The sequence below is a fragment of the Tamandua tetradactyla genome, chromosome 9 (genome assembly GCF_023851605.1).
Source record: "Tamandua tetradactyla isolate mTamTet1 chromosome 9, mTamTet1.pri, whole genome shotgun sequence".
NCBI lineage: Eukaryota > Metazoa > Chordata > Mammalia > Pilosa > Myrmecophagidae > Tamandua > Tamandua tetradactyla.
This window is the reverse complement of record NC_135335.1, coordinates 43,363,384-43,380,480: the sequence shown is the minus strand read 5'-3', so window position 1 is coordinate 43,380,480 and position 17,097 is coordinate 43,363,384.

Sequence of the window (17,097 nt, the reverse complement as noted above, 5' to 3'; positions counted from 1 at the left end):
TTCCTTTCTTAATAGTTTCCTCTCTATTGAGAGAAGTTTCTTTAGTCAGTATTTTAGGATTGGTCTATTGGTGTCAAATTATGACAGTTTTCCATCCTCTGAAAATTGTCTTCCTTTTCTCTTCAATCCGAAAGAATATTATTGCTGGGTATACAATTTTGGGGTTTATAATACTTTTCTTTCAATAGTGAAAAATATTGTGCCACCTCCTTCTTGCCTCCAAGGATTTTAATGACAAATGCATTCTTTTCTGAATTGTTTTTTTTTTGTTGTTGTTGTTGTTGTTGTTAAGGTGTCATTTCTCCCTCATAACTTTCAAGTATTTTTCTTTGTCTTCAGTTTTCAGAAATTTGACTATGGTTTATCTTACTATGGTTCTTATTTATTTATTTATTTGTGAGTTTTATGTGGATGTTTACTCATCTTCTTTAGTCTTGTTTAAGTTTATGGTTTATTCCAAATTCTGGAATTGACTTTGAGTACTTTTTTCTCTTTCTTTTCCAAGACTCTGATGATTCAATATTAGCTCTTTTATTATACCCCCAGAGGTCACTGAGGCTTAATACAGTTTTTGTTTTAGTGTATTTTTTCTCTGTTGAGCAGATTAAATTATTTGCATCATTCCATTTTCATGCCCACTGATTTTTTTTCTTTGTCTCCTCCTTTCTGCTTTTGAGCCCACCCATTGCCATTAACTTAAAAAAATTGGTTATTGTATTTTTCAATTCTAACATTTCCTTTGGTTCTTCTTTATATCTTCTGTTCATTTACTAAGACTTTTTATTTCTTTTCTTTTTTTTTTTTTACATGGGCAGGCACCGGGAATTGAACCTGGGTCCTCTGGCATGGCAGGCAAGCATTCTTGCCTGCTGAGCCACCGTGGCCCGCCCTTTATTTCTTTTGTGAGATTTTCTAATTTTTCATTTGTTGCAAGCATGTCCATAATTGCTGGTTGAATCATTTTTATCATTGCTACTTTAGTTTTTGTCAGGTAATTCTAACATTTCTGTCATCTTGATGTTAGCATCAATTGATTGCCTTTTTTCATTTAGTTTGACATCTTCCTGGGTTTTGGTATGATGACTGATTTTCTCTTGAAACTGTCCATTTTGCACATCTGATTGTGAGACTCTGGATCTTACTTAAACCCTTGGGTTTGTTTGGCTTCATTTGGCATTGCTTCTGGTGGGAATGTGGGGGGAGTGGGGTTGCTGCCTTTTTACTGTCCTGTGAAGTTTAGGTTCTCTACTCAGCTGTCATTGACATATGAGATGAACAGCATTCCTCTTTACTACTGGGTGGGAATAAAAGTTCCAACTTTCTACAAACCCTCTACTTACATCATCTCAGTGATGAGGAGGAGCAGTACCCTTTTACTATTGGGTTAGGTATGTCACAGCTACTTGGGCTTTTCTGACTCAGCCCCAGTTGGGGCTTGGGGGTCCCTGCTGTAATCTGGTGAGGACAAAAATCTAGGCTTCTCTTCTTGCCTTTGATGGCGTAGATGGGGACAGGGTATCAGTTTTTTCTAGTGTTTAGTTGCAGCAGGCAGTTATTATCTAAAATATTTATGTCTGCTAGGTTTACTCTTTTATGGTCCTCTGGCTAGAAGTAGCACGCTTTTGTTGGTAACTTTTGCCTACACACGTTGAAATGTCCAGGTTGCTGTCTTCTTCAGCTCCAGGTTTGGGATATGTGAGGCAATAGGAAATGCCAGGGAACTTACCATTGTATTGTTCTTTGGGCCCCAAGTCTCCTCTTTCCTCTTGAAGTTTTTAAGAAAGAATTAAAATATTTCAATACTCAATATTCTCATGTTTTAAACTAGAATGTAATAAATCAATATTAGTTTTACTATTCTTTTAAAAATCCCTATATGTTGATAAATGAAAGCAAGAGAGTTTTTAATGTTTTGATCAAAAATTTTAAGGGATACAGAACACTTGCAGTTTTTTCCCTTTATTTAGATTTGCACAGACTTAGCTTGTGGTCATTTTTACATCTCTAAATTACCATGCACAAGTGAATAGCCTATACTTTACTACTTTGAGATCTACTTTGTATTTCTTTGTTCTTTACTGTCTTCCCTCTTTCTCTTTCCACAAAGATGTATTATGTACCAGGGATTTTCTAATGCACTGGGGAGATGAAAAGGCCTAAAATGTATCTTTACTCCCTATAATCTATGGTCAATGGTAAGCATAGGCCCCTTTCAAAAAAAAAAAAAACTTAAATATTCTTGGTTAATTAAATTATTTTCTTCAATATTACATAAATGTGCAAAAACATAAACCACAGTGCAAACTGCAACCGTTTTTAGGACTTATGTAGCAATAAAACAAAAACATTATTAAAATTAGTTCAATGTATTCAGAAACTCATAAAAAGTCCAAAAGAGGCTTAAAGAAAAAAATGAATATTAATAGCAATATTAATGGCCTGGCATTGTTTGAGCATTTACCATATTCTCTACACTCATTATCTTCTTCAGCCCTCCTATCTGTGAGGCAGGTGTAGTTATTAACCCCTTTTACACATAAAGAAACTGTTAAGTTTGAGAGAGAGATCAACTCCAGTATGTGGACCATCTTACACAATGAAAGTGTTCCTCTACATTTTTTCCGAAGTTTGGAGGAAAGTCAGCATTTTTTGATGAATATTTAAATGCTGAATATTATGGGTATATGTACAATTTTGAAAACTAATGACTTAGGTTTCTTGCATCTTTCTTCATAATTCCCAAAGATACACCCCATCCACACTTTGGATCTTAAAATCTTCCAGTTCACTCATCTCAAAGAATAAGGACTCTTCTTCAACTTTATTCAATGTGTTCGCTCTCTAAAATGGAAATGATGTGTAAAATGTGCTTCTGGATATGGAATGAATGGTTTATTCCCTTTGTAAAGCAGTTTGAAACATTTGAAAGAACTGCATATATTGCAAATCTATTGTTTAATGTCCCATATAATTTATCCCCAATATTTACCTCCATTTCCCTTTCTGCCAGTCCAGAATCCATATTCTTCTTGTTTGTTAACTGTATCATACACTGGAGTCATGTGTAAATACGCCATGTGTTTCCCTGTCTCTCAGCCTTTGTTTCTATTATTGTCTGGAATTTTGTTTCCCACCAGTTCCAAATTTCACTGATGTGATGAAGTCTCAAACTAGCCAGGTTGAATGTCTAAGTGTCAATAATGATAATGCTCTGTTCCACTATCACAGTAGGGTTTGTTTTGTAGTGCTTGGGTATATATGAGGTTAGGAATCATACATATCCAATTTCAATAACACAGTCACGGCTTTGTAAATGTTCGTGGAATTGGATTGAAGAGTATTTTTCAGTAGTACCTGGGAGGCCTGCCCCAGACTTACTCTTATCTCTACGTTGGTGAATTGTTCATTTTTTTTAGACCTATATACAGTTCAATTGTTCCAAGAATCCAAAGAAAATTGTGTTAATTTTAAGTAACATGTTCACTCTTTTTTAGCAAAGATAAGCTATTTTATTCAAACAAAATGTCCATTGCCCATGTTGACTTATCCTAGTATGTTTCTCATAAAGTATACTTCTATTAAACTAACTTCTAGAAGAATTGGGAAAAGGATACGATTAAAGTATACAATCAGCAAGTATTAAATGATTCTGCAAATATTTAAGTTGCCTATAAGCCTTCCTAATTGAAGAAAGCAAATATTTACATATCTAATTATAGATTCAGGGATTTTTCAGCACTTGTGAGCTATTTGAGTCACCAGATGTTGAATTTTTTTGTAGAATTAAGACTATGAAAGAAATGCTTTAGGCATCACTTATTCAATGATGTATTTTTATTTTCTGAGGCAAAAATGACATTTAGGACTTCAAACTTCACAAGATAAATGTTTCTAAATAGCATTGGTGTCCCACTAGGAAGACTGAAGGTGAAAACATCTGAGATATTATGATGCTACCATAGTGCTGTATAATAATTTTATCAGCATCTTTAATTTCAGAGAAACCCTCACACATTAAATTCTCAGCTCATAGTGCAGTGTGAGTATCCTTCAATGCTGTCTTCATGAGCAATAACAAACACTTGCAGAGGAAAATTTCCATGAAAATTCAAATAGTACTGGGCAAAGTTTTATGTACCCAATTCATCCCTGGGTAGATCAGTCTATAATTAGTGAATTGGTCATGAAAGAAATTCCTGAATCAAGAGTTAGCCACATGTAGATGATCAAATATATTAATGGAGGAAAAAAAACCTAAATCCTAAGTTCTCAGGCTCTATCTCTTTCCAACTGGGTAAGCCTGGAGAATATTATTTAACTTATTCGAGAGCTCTATCTCCTTTATCTCTAGAGTGGTGTTAATAATACTCTCTCTTTGTATATCACACTATTTCTCTAAGAATGAGAATGAGAGGATGAGTCTTCATTTAGTGAAGAATGTAGGAATATTTGTTCTTCAATAAGCAGGATTTATTATGTGTATTGTTATTATTATATGGAGAAGGAACTCACCTAAAGTCCCCTGTTCTATTTTGTAATATTGCCTGACCAGGCACTCTTCATGCTGTATGTATTCAGTAAATACCATCTGACTACAATGTGTATTAGGCTGTTCTGTGTCTACTAGGATCTTCCACTCTCCCACTCTGCACCTGTCTCTAAGAGCCTTCTGTTCCTCATTCCTTTTCATTTGCAGATACTTGCTCTGTACTACTGATAAGGTGATCCTTTTCTACAACTTTATAATCTTTTGATAATATTTCTATTTTTACATCATATATCATTTTGAATTATATCAGTGTTAGCTCCACTAGGGCAGAGAACTTGTCTTTCTTGTTCACTACTAATTCCATAGTGCCTTCTCAGTCCTCAACACATTGCAGGTTCTCCATAATTATTAAGTGAAATAATGGATGTGTGGGTGGATGGATGGATGGATGGATGGAAACTTTCCCACTAAGATTGTGTACTCATTTACAGCAGAGCTGGCCTTTATTAATATATTTATCCAAGTCATCCAGTGATACTTGTTTATATAAGCAAATGCTAGGTTAGTAATCCTCCCTATAATATATTAGAAATTCAGTAAGCAAATCAATACCTTATTGCAAAAGAAAGATTTAAGAAGGAGAACATTTGGGGCCAGGTTTGTGGTACCTGACAGCTTTTATCCTGTAGGATATTTTCTGTTTCCATAAAGGACAAGGGACAATTGGGCATTTTAAGCCTTGAAGAGAATACTCAGTGCAGTCACAGAAACTATAATTATCTTTTAAAATGTAACAAAATGTTGTGAGAAAAAGATCGGAATTTTTTCGTATGGCCTTATCTGCAGAAACTATAAGGTGAAAAATTGTTTAATGTGAAAAAACACAGTAATGAATAGATCTCAAACAATTATTCTGAAGTTAGTGAGTATCCATCATTTACTCAAAAACTGCACACCTACCTGGTGGTCTTTAGCAGTATGTTTTAGGGGGGTTAAGAGAGAATGAGGTCAGATGGTCTCCAAATATATTATTATTAACAAAGAACTCATTATAGTTAAAGCATCAAGAACAAAAAGTCACACGTTGAAAATATCTGTTTCACCTCTCAGTCCTAGCAAATCTAACAGTACTGAAAAAAATTTGCATGATTTTGATCACATCGAAACTTTCAGTTGGATTCCTTAAGTCCTAGACCTACTGGACATACACCATTAAGTTGAACTTGGCATTTTGTAATTCCAGAGACCACCCACAGATAATTATGCATGACAGAATTGGCCCCAAACAGCTAAAAGGCTGAGCACCTTAGAGGGAAAACTTCCCAGTTTGTCTTTATTACTCTCTCTCCTTTTGGTGAGCTTGACATTTTAATAATTCTACAGTGTGGCATAATAGAAAGCTGTCTGGTTCACCTGCAAAGAGAGCATTATGAAGGGTCATATTTTGTCTTTCTCTTTATAAAAATACTGTATATGGCTTCTAGAGCAGCACCTGGAACACAGCAGAGTCCCAATAAATTTTTGTTATTTGGGCGCTGGGAATGAAAATATACTAAGTGTGCCACAGTTTTGAAAAGGAGATTTTATAGGCCTTCATTTAGCCACATTTCCCCCCAGCAAATAATGCCCATTAAAAGTGTTAATTACAACAAAAAAAATGCACAGGAAGACCCACCCTAGCTTCAGGTGAGTGAGCAGGCAGCACAGGAAGCCAAGGAAATATGGCAGGTTCTTGTATGACATGTCCCTTAAATAAAGGATTCAGGTACCTGTTGTCTTCCAGAGAACACCAAGTTGACCACCAGTTGGTTTAGAAAGAGGTAGAGGGAAGAATTTCACCTCAGATAGATACCTGAACCAGGCTTATGGATCTGGTTCATATGGTTATACTTTGGTTAGGGTTTGTTACCTTTTAATGTGTAAGTCTGGGTACTGTATTGTCCAGGTGGAATTGCTTCTCATTTCAGAGCTCTGCAGAGGCAACCCAATAAATTCATGCATACTATATATTTTCACCACCAATATAATTCAAATATTTAGTTACATAAATCACTGCCAAATGTGCCAAATTTCAAAATTTTTTAGTATTTAATAAGTACAATTACTCAATTTTGATCAAATTCATTATATTTGTGTAATAAATTTTCAAACATCTCCTATCATTACACAGTTCAACTCACCTGTTCAAAGCAATGTGTCTAAAACTTAACTTACTAGTGATCCTTGAAAAACATTTTCAGAAGAATGTTATATCATATTCTCCTTTTAAGTAAAACAGTCCACCTTTGGATTTTCTAGAATTATCCTGATATCAGCAAAATCCTGACTTCTCCTCCAGGTTTTGCCTTGATTATGGGGCCTTACATAAACCACTTAAGCTTGCAAGACTTGTTCCTTTACTTTTAAAGAGACAAGGTGGAGTATTTAGAACCCAAGTTTCCTTTAGCCCTAAAGCCACAATTCTGACGTTTATCACTCAAAATGGTGATTAAATGGCCCTCCAACAGGGGTTCGGATGGAATGGCCCACGGTGACCATTCACTGAAAGACTTTCCCAGGAGAACATTAATCACCTGATGGACATTTTCCTTTTTGTCAGTAGAAGAATTCAAATGGCACTTGAGTCCACACTCCAGTCTAATAGTGTCTCATTCTATTATTTTTTTTAACAAAGAGATAAGTGGAAGCCATTAGCATAGGTTTTTCAGAGCTGTCAGGATTGCAGGGGAATTTGTTGAGCTGGGCAAAGGGAAAACGACTGACTGCTGTATTTATTACTTTACTGACTTCTGTAGCACACTGCAGTTGTACTTTAAGGCCCATACCAGCTAATAAAATAGGCTTTTAGAATTGATGTAGCAAATAAAACACCAAATAAGAATGTCATTATTATTAAAATGTAGTAACGCTATTGATTTGAAACAAACATATTAGCCAGTTTGCTCTGCGTTTAAGACTGGACCCAGGCATTGAGGCACCATTTAGGTTACGGTTTTTTACATGACAAATGAAAGGCTTCTTACCAAGATGAGTAATGCAGTTTTATGCGTCAGAATTGCCATGGAGATAGAAATAAATCCTAGAGCTAAACAGGACCATGAATATCCTGTCTTCTAAGTTCATCTCACTATGTTCACAGGAAGAAATTCGCAAGAAGCTTACACGGTTTCCCTCTTAAATGAAAAATTATAGATTTGATATTTCTCAACTCATATCATTAATGAATGCTTTATTTTCAGTGTAAATTGACAGGAAGATGGTAGGCTTAGCTAAAACAACAGATCCTGTCCCTCTCACATGTCACTTAATTTTCCTTCTATGCACACAAACCAGACACACACAACACACACACACATGCACACATATACACATCGCAGCACTGGTTTGCATCTCCAGATTGTGAACATTCACCTATTTTTCTGTACAGGATATAATACACACATGATTCTGAATGATCCTGGGAATTGCATAAAGCTTATAAAAGGACGTAGTATAATGTTATGTTAACCAGTATCTATATATGACTATCTGAGGAGTATGCCCACATCAGAGTAGTAGATTTCCCTGAAATTCAGGCAATTTTATGTCACTTTTAAATATATATTTGTATTCACTCACACACTTTTATGTGTGTGTGCATACCATTTGCTTAAAATTGTGAACAAATAAATTAAGTAGTTCTTGCAACTTTACTCATGGACTTTTTCATTCAACAAATTAAGGAAGCCTACTTGATGGCTTGTTTTTCTCCATCCTCTGGTTCCAAATGCTCTTGAATTGGAATATCTTGGTGAGTGAATGCCCACCAGGCATCAGCCCAAGATGGCCTTTGAAAGGCAGCCACTGGAATCTCTTTGCTCAGAACTAATTTTGACCTTTCTTAAATAACTGAAAGCATGAAAAAATAGCCTGGGAGCAGTTCACGGGCCATTAGGTCTTTAACACTCTCCCAGAGCTAGACATGGCAAAATGATTGCCTCCAGGAGGGCAAAAACCAAGTCTGTCTTCTTTACCACTGTGGCCATAGTGCCGGAAACTGAGACTGGCACATAGCAGATTCTCAAGGAATAATTTTAACATGAGTGTATTGAGCCAAGTGAGTAGTTTCAGAAATAGACTTTTTCTTCTAATGATCTGAGTATTCATTATAAATAGAAGGGAATGATGAGACAACTGGCGAGCAAAGATTGACAAACATAGCTCTGCCTCTTTAATTCCAATCAATTATCAGATTCTTTGAAAAGTACCTGCTTCATAGAGTTGTTAGGACTAAAAAGAAAATTACAATTCTGTGTACATGTTTTATAAATATACATACATTTCTGTAAGCATACATAACTATCCCCAAATGCACCTACATACACATGCAGATATACTGCCACACTGTAGGTAGTCAATAATTGTCTTTCCCTTTCTTCTTTTCAACATACTTTCCCCCTCATTTGTCAAATAGGAATAGCACATCTTGCCTCCCTAATAGTGTTGCTATGAATTGTTTAAGACATTAATAAAGGATTTTTGTTTCGTTTAGTTTTTCAGTCAGTGCTTGCTAATCTTTATATCTGTTTGCTAGATTAGGACCCAAAGAACACAGTTCACAGAACAATCCCTGCCCACAAGGAGCACATAACCCAGTTTAGTTAGTTAATTTCTTATTGAGTATCCTGGAGATTACAAAGGATATCTTAAACTTTAAACAAGTGTTTGAAAAAATACCAATATGGGTATAATCATATACAAATCTCTGCTTGTATATAGTTCTGTCCTTCCCTGTTTATCATGTTATTGTCACAAATTACATCTTTATACATCGTGCACCTATTTCTATTGATTTATAATTATTATTTTATGAAGTTATCTTTTAAATAAGAGAAATGGAAAGTTATGAACAAGAAACCTCCATTTATACTGACTTTTTATTTTTAATGCATGGTTACTTTACCTGTCCTATTTATTTCTTCATGTGGATTCAAGTTACTGCCTAATTTCCTCTCCTTTCTGCCAGAAGTTTTCCCTTTAGCATTTCTTCTAGGGCAGGTGTACTAGTGACAAACTCTCCTGGTTCTTATTTAGCCAAGATGTCTTAACTTTTTATGTTTTAAAAGGTAGTTGTGCTGGTTATAGAATTCTCAGTTGACAGTCTCCCAACCTTTCAGGACTATAAATATGTCGTCCCACTCTTTCAGACCTCCATGGTTTCTGATGAAAAATCAGCTGTTAATCACATTGGGGATTCTTTATATGTGAAAAATCACTTCTGTCTCTGGCTTCTTTCAAGAGTCTCTGTCTTGAATACCCAGTTTCCATGTGGGAGACCCAGGTTCGATTCCCAGACCATGCACCAAAAAAAAAAAAAAGAGATTCTCTGTCTTGGGCCTTGCAAAGTTTGATTATAATATGTAGATGTCCTTGTGTTTGCCTTATTTGGAGTTCACTGAGCTTGAATGTACAGAGTCACATCTTTTTACCAAAATTGGGAAGTTTTCAGGCATTGTTTCTTCAGATAATCTTTTTTTTCATTTACTTTATTTTCCCCACTCTCTTCTCTTTCCTTATGGGACTTCCACCATTGCATATGTTGGTATGCTTGATGGTATTCCACAAGTTTCTTGGACTATGTTCATTTTTCCTCGTTATTTTCTCTTTCTGTTTCTCAGACTGGATCATTTAAATTGACCTATATTCAAGTTCACTCATTCTTCCTTCCAATTGTTCATAACTGCTGTTCAGTTCCTGTAATGAATTTTTCATTTCATTTATTGTACTTTCCACCTCCAGAATTTTCATATGGTAACTGTTTATAATTTATATCTGTTTATTGATATTCTCCATTTGTTTAGATGTTGTTTCCTAATTTCCTTTAGTTATTTATCCATTATTTCCTTCAGTTTTCTGAGCATATTTAAGATAATTGATTGTAAATCTTTGCGTAATAATTCCACTATCTGTGCTTCCTCAGTGACATCTCTTAATTTATATTTTTTCTTGTGAATGGGTCATACTTTCATGTTTCTTCATAGTCCTCTTATTTTTTGTTGAAAAGTAGATATTTTGAATATTATAATGTGCTACTTCTGCAATGTAATTGTTTCTACTCCTCAGGGTTTGTTGTTGTTGCTTGTTGTGTGTTATAATTACTTGTGTGTTTAGTGATGTTTCTAAACTATTTCTTAAAGACTATATTCTTTGTTGTTTGTAGTCTCTGAAGTCTGTGCCTTTACCTTGTGGTTACCTAGTGTTCAAAGAGATTTCCTTAAATACCTGGCGTATGCATAGATGTGTGTATATGTATGTATACTGTCCTGGTCTCTGAAACAGGCTCTGAGTTGCAGCACTCATTCAACCCTTAGTCAGGTCATTTATCACTGTTCCTTAGCGTCACTTTATGCTCATACTGAGCCTAGAAATCAGCTGGAGGTGAAAGCTTAAGGTCTTCTCAGGTCTTTCCTGAGTATTTATCTGCCCTAGAAATGCAAATGGCTTTCCACATTCCTAATTATATGTGATAATTTTTTCATGATTTTATTCCCCAACATAATTTTCTTCCAGCTTTTCTTTCCAAGCATTTGGTGTAATGGTTGTTTACCCCACCTGCATTCTTTTAAGTGAAATGGCATTGGCTTGTTCACTTGACTTCCAGTGTTTCTGAGGAACATCCTCCACTTAGCCATTTTTCTTCCCTGAGAGAATTCTCAAGAAAAGGGGAAGACACTTTGTCATTCCTTCAGGGAACTTCTAAGCACGTCAAAATAGCAACACAATTCCTTGGGGCCAAGATCAACCTGCTTCCTAGAGAACCACATACCCACAGCAAGCATGAGACTGTCATCTTCAGGATTGCTGCAGGGCCAGGGAAAGGGGCAGGACAAGACTAAGTTAAAACACCACGAAGCTCTCCTACCATGTTTTTATTCATGTTTTAAATATATACATTGCTACAAGAGTTGCAAGGACTTTTTTCACTTTATCTCATGCTTTTTCATATACACTCACTTTAAAATTTCATATCCAATCATACAAAATTGTATAGCATGCAAGTATTGCATTTATTTAAAATTCATGCAAGAGGCAGACACATCATCTAGGTATTAGAAGTACTATTGCCAGTACATAGAGTACTTTGTATTCTACAAAGTTTAAGCACTTAGTTAAAGTTTCAGCTCTTCTTTTGTCATTTATATTCATGATATAAAACGTGAGTGTTAGATATTTTTAGTAGACAGCTTTGAAACAGTAATGCAAAACTACTGGTGTTCTTTCAGTCTTCTAAATCAGTTAAATTCAGAAAAGCTGCAATTGCAAATGAGTGATTAAAATTTTAAAAATGAATACATAAAACAAATTGAAAGATAGTGCCACTATCAAGGAGTACTTTGTGAATCAGACAAAATTAAAATACAGCAATAATTGGGATACTGAGGTCAAAAGAGGCAATAGTTGTCATCTGAACACTCCAAAGCAAATTTTTATTTAACAAGATATTTCCAATTTTTATGGATTTATTAATAAAATTGTGTTTTTAAAAAAACCTCTATCCTAATGGAATACCATTTTATCATATAATTTCTATGTTCCACCATAAAATTTTTGAAGATGATTGGGCTCTTTTAATGGAGTAAGATTTCCACCGACCCTATCTATCCACCAAAGAGACTGATCAAAAGTAAAGGACATGCCAGAAGCTGTGGAGAAAGAAGCCTCCATAGGTTCTGCCTCTGATTTAGGCTACATCATCTTTCGCATTTTTAAATAGTCATTCTCTGCTTTCCCTAGCCATTAGAAATTCCCTGAGGAGCTTTTAAAATGTTGGTATTCAAGTCTCAACCCCAAATAAAATGAATTTAATTGGCTTGCTGAACAGCCTAACCACAGGGCATTTTTTTGTTTTGTTTTGTTTCTGAGGAGTTGTAAGTTTACAGAAAAATCATGCAGAAAATACAGTTTTTAAGCTCCCTAGGTGATTCCAATGTCCAGACAAGGTTATGAAAGACTGTTTAAAGGGCTCTTAATTATCAGTTTTCATGAGGCTATCACACATGCTGTAGCCTATTTCATCTGTAATAAAACCTCTGTTGAAGTAGAATGTTGACATTATAATAATGACCAAAAATTATAATATAATGTTTAACATTTATTGAGACTTTCTAATATGCCAAGCCCACTACTGAGAGCTTTATTTTTTCTATCTCAATTAATCCTCCTAGGAACCCTATGAGGGAGCTTTTATTTTCTGCTGCTTACTGATTTAAAATCTTTGAGGTTCAGTAGGGTTAAATTACTCACATAAGGTCATTCAGCTAATATATGCTTCTTCTTGGCTTTGAATCCAGGTATATTTATTCCTTCTTAAATTCAGATGAGAAAAATATTGTCTGGTCTGTAATCATGCACAAGACAAACATTGTTTTACAGTGATTAGAAAATAGCAGCGATTGCTGAAAGTTAAAAAGACAACCTTATTTTTCTGAAAAAATATCTAGCTCATTAATAAGAAGCCCTATGCTTGAGCAAAGACCTAGTACACATAAACTAATAACCAGAAGGCTCCCTCGAGTATGTGTATCTACCTGAGTGCTGATTTAGAAGGTGACTATGATAAATAATGAGTATTGACTACATGGCAGCAAATATTAATCAATGTCTCCTATAATGCCTCCTAAGAATCTTGGTTACTAGTTTTCTAAGTACTTAGATTTCAGAAGGGGAGGGCTAATCAATATTACAAAAAGACAATTCAACTTATACAACTTTGTCTTGCTCTAACATCTAAGCAAATATGCATTAAATTTTGCCCAATGATCTGAAAATAATGTTTTTACCATTATTAGGCAGCTTTTGGAGAATTGAAACAGATGCAGTTTTGTCCATATCGGTCTCCCTATTTGTTGCTTCATTCTTTTGCTGTTTTTCACCACCCCATCCTGCTGATTGTGCTTGAATTTTCTACTTTTACTTCAGCTTTATCATAAATTCTTTTAGCTCCTTATACCTGAGGCTTAATCCAAAGGAAATGGTGCATGTCTATGAATATAAGCGGTATCTGTAATTTCTTTCTATCAGCTAAGACTCTATGAATCTGGACATGAGGTTGTTTTCACTTTGAAAACTATAATGTATCCTCTGACCACTTTTATGAGGTTGAGACAAAATTGAGTTCTTCCTTTAATAGCCCATAATTCAGGACAGAAGAAAATAAAATATCTTTCTTACTACTGTGGTCTTTGTATAGTACTAGAACAACATGGTCAGTAATTTTGGTAGGTATCTGAAGAGTAGGTGTATAAATTTTCAAAGGAAATCCCTTGTTACAAGGGTAAAGTCATGGATTTCAGAGTCTTCTATTGGGTAAGACGCAGGTTATGGCCATTTGACAGTAGATCAAACAGCCTAGGGATACTTAATTTTTGATACGTGCAGTGACTTAGAGTGATTTTAGTCTTCTTGGTTCTTAGTCCTAGATGACAGTGGAGGAATAGTAAATCAGGTCAATTACATTTTGATATTTCTGATTGGCTTGCCTGTAACTGTCAAGAATCTGCCAGAAAAGCAAGCATTTTTTTGAGTTTACATATTAGAGATTTTCAGTCAGATCTATGCATGTGCCTTTGTAAAAATCCTTGGATGATTTAGAGAAAAAAACTGATTCACATTTCATTGTCATTTGAACTTTCATAGAAAAGGTCCACATCCTAAATGATGGCTAGGCAAGTGAAAGAGGCTGCTAAAGTGCAGTTCAGTTATTTTAAGAAACAACTGTGAGAATCTAGAGAGCACCATGCCAGAAGTCATAACACTACATATGTCACTAGCTGGGGGAATGTAGGCCAGGCATCTAACCTCTTCAAACTCTGATCATCTGAGTTGAGGGGATGTGTCACAGTCTGAGAAGAAATGGGAAAATGCTTTACAACCTTACACAAATGTAAATTATTATTTTTTTCCCATTGGTAACTAGTGAAAATTATAATGTAGCTAAATTTTCCGTGAAAAATAATGTAAATGCTGTCAGAAGAGAGAGGAATACTACTCTCAGTCAGCTAATCTAGAGAAGACCTTCCATGGATGCAAAGGACCAAATAGTTAATGCCAATTCTTGATCTGTAGAAACCAGAGTTTTTATCCTCCGACTCTCTTCTCTTTGGGGAGAGTTCAAGTAATGGCTTAGAAAACTGGCTTAGGAAGAACAAAACTCTGGGTTTAACCCAACTCTGACTTTAACTTATGTGGTGTCTGTGATGGTTAAATTCATGTATTGACTTGGCTATGTTATGGTGTCTAGTTGTTTGGTCAAGCAGACCTCACATTATTACTGTGAGGATAATTTGTACATTTAAATCATTCATCAGTGGATTGCATCTATGGCTGATTACGTCTACAATCAACTAAGGAGATTGCCTTCAGCAGGAGAAAAGTCTAGTCATCCAATCAGTTTGAAGCCCTTAAAGAGAGAATTGATGATTTCAGCGGTCAGAAATAATTTCTATGTCTACTTTAGCTAGCTAGCTTCTCCTTCAGTATGCATCAAAACCTTCATCAGAGTTACCAATTTATGACCTGCTCTATGGAATTCAGACTTACTAAACAACCATGGCTGCATGAGCAAATTCTTATAATAACTTTCATAATATTAAAATCTATGTTATATAAATACACATACACACATACGTATCTTCTGTAAGTTCTATTTTCCTGGCAAACCCTGACTAATATAGTGTCTTTAGGTCCATTGCTGAATTTACAGCACTTTCTGATTCTTTACTTGTAAAGCCAAGATGTCAGTTAGTTTAATTTCTGCTTATAGGTTAAATATTATCCATAGTGCTATAAGTTGGACAATTTACACAGGAATACCAAAAACTCTACTCATCTTGATAACACAAAACATATTTGAGTAAACTACCAGGTGCTCTAGTTTGCTAGCTGCTAGAATGTGATGTACCAGAAATAGAGAAATAGTATGGCTTTTAAAAGGGGGAATTTATTAAGTTGATAGTTGACAGTTCTAAGGCCATGAAAATGTTCCAATTAAAGCAAGTCTTTAAAAATGTCCAAATTGAGGCACCGACAAGAGGTTACCATCATTCAAGAAAGGCTGGTGATGTTCAGATTTTCTCTCTCAACTGGAAAGGCGCATGGTGAACATGGCAACATCTGCCAGCTTTCTCTCCAGGCTTCTTGTTTCATGATGCTCCCCTAGTGGCATTTTCCTTCTTCATCTTCAAAGGTCTCTGGCTGTGTGGGCTCTTGTGGTTCTCGTGGCTCTGCTCGTGCCTCTCCAGCTTTTTCCTAACTGCTTCCTCTTTTAAAGGATTCTAGTAGACTAATCAAGACCCACCTGGAATAGATGGAATCACATCTCCCTCTAAATAAATGTTAAATCACAGTTGGGTGAGTCACATCTCTGCAGAGATAATATAATTGAGTTTCCAACATACAGTACTGAATAGGATTTAAAAGAAATGGCTGCCTGCACAAGATTGGATTAAGATAAACACATGGCCCTTCTAGGGTACATAATCCTTTCAAGCCAGCACACCAGGGAAGTTCTGTTAGAACATTTGGGCAGGGACACCATTTCAATTGGGTAGACACAATGATAGTTTCATTTTGCCCTTGTACATTAAAAAGTTGCTTTTTTTTCCCTTAGAAATTCAATAAAGAGGCTGCATTCACTATAGCATTGGGGCAAAATATAAATATTTATAAATAATATTTGAAAGCATTTTTCCCTAAACAATTCAGGCAACCATTTGTTCAAGAGCCTTATTTTTCTTTGTAGCATATTAATTCATTGTCCGTGGGCCCAAATCCACAAGGATACATAACATTTTATTAGAATTGAAAGTTTTAAATTATAGTGTTAGTCAGGTAAATGATATGCATTTTCACTTCACCTTCTCTTGATTCTAATTTTAGCCACATAAATTGTATCATGCTGCTACCTCATATGTTTCTAAAAGTATAGGCACTTTTTATTTATGGAATTTCCAATAATAGGCATATATTAAATGAGATTTTTCACAAAGGATTTTAACATAAACATCTTCCCAGGGGCATTTGTAGCAGAAGTGACCAGAATATTTTAGGATAAAAGCTAAATACTTTATAAAATGGGATAATTATAATCCTAGACAGAAGAGATTAGGTTTATTCTATAGATTTTGTACACACAGGCTAGATTCAATGTTTCTCCAAATTTGGTTTATGGAACCCTAGCATCAGAGATGACATAGGTGATTGTTAAAAATTCAGGCTTCTTTGCCTTATTCCAGATTCAACATCGACTACCTGAGAGTAGGGACTAGAGAACACCATTTGAAACAACTCCCAGATATCTCACATAACAATGATGCTGTTGAGAGAACAGAGATAAGAAGTAAAGGTGATGGGTGGGTTGAGTAGTGAATACAAAAAACAGAAGAAATAGAAAAACCTACTGAGTCTCTAGGTAACGCTGGGGCTACTTCAGTGAACGGGGCTAAATTCCTGTACCATTTTGTTCTCTTTACTCCTCTGTGTATTAGGTAGCTAGGTCTAGAGATATCACAGCCCATTTTGCCTCTTATACACCAGCTGAATGACCACCAGGCATTTTCCCACATATTTTA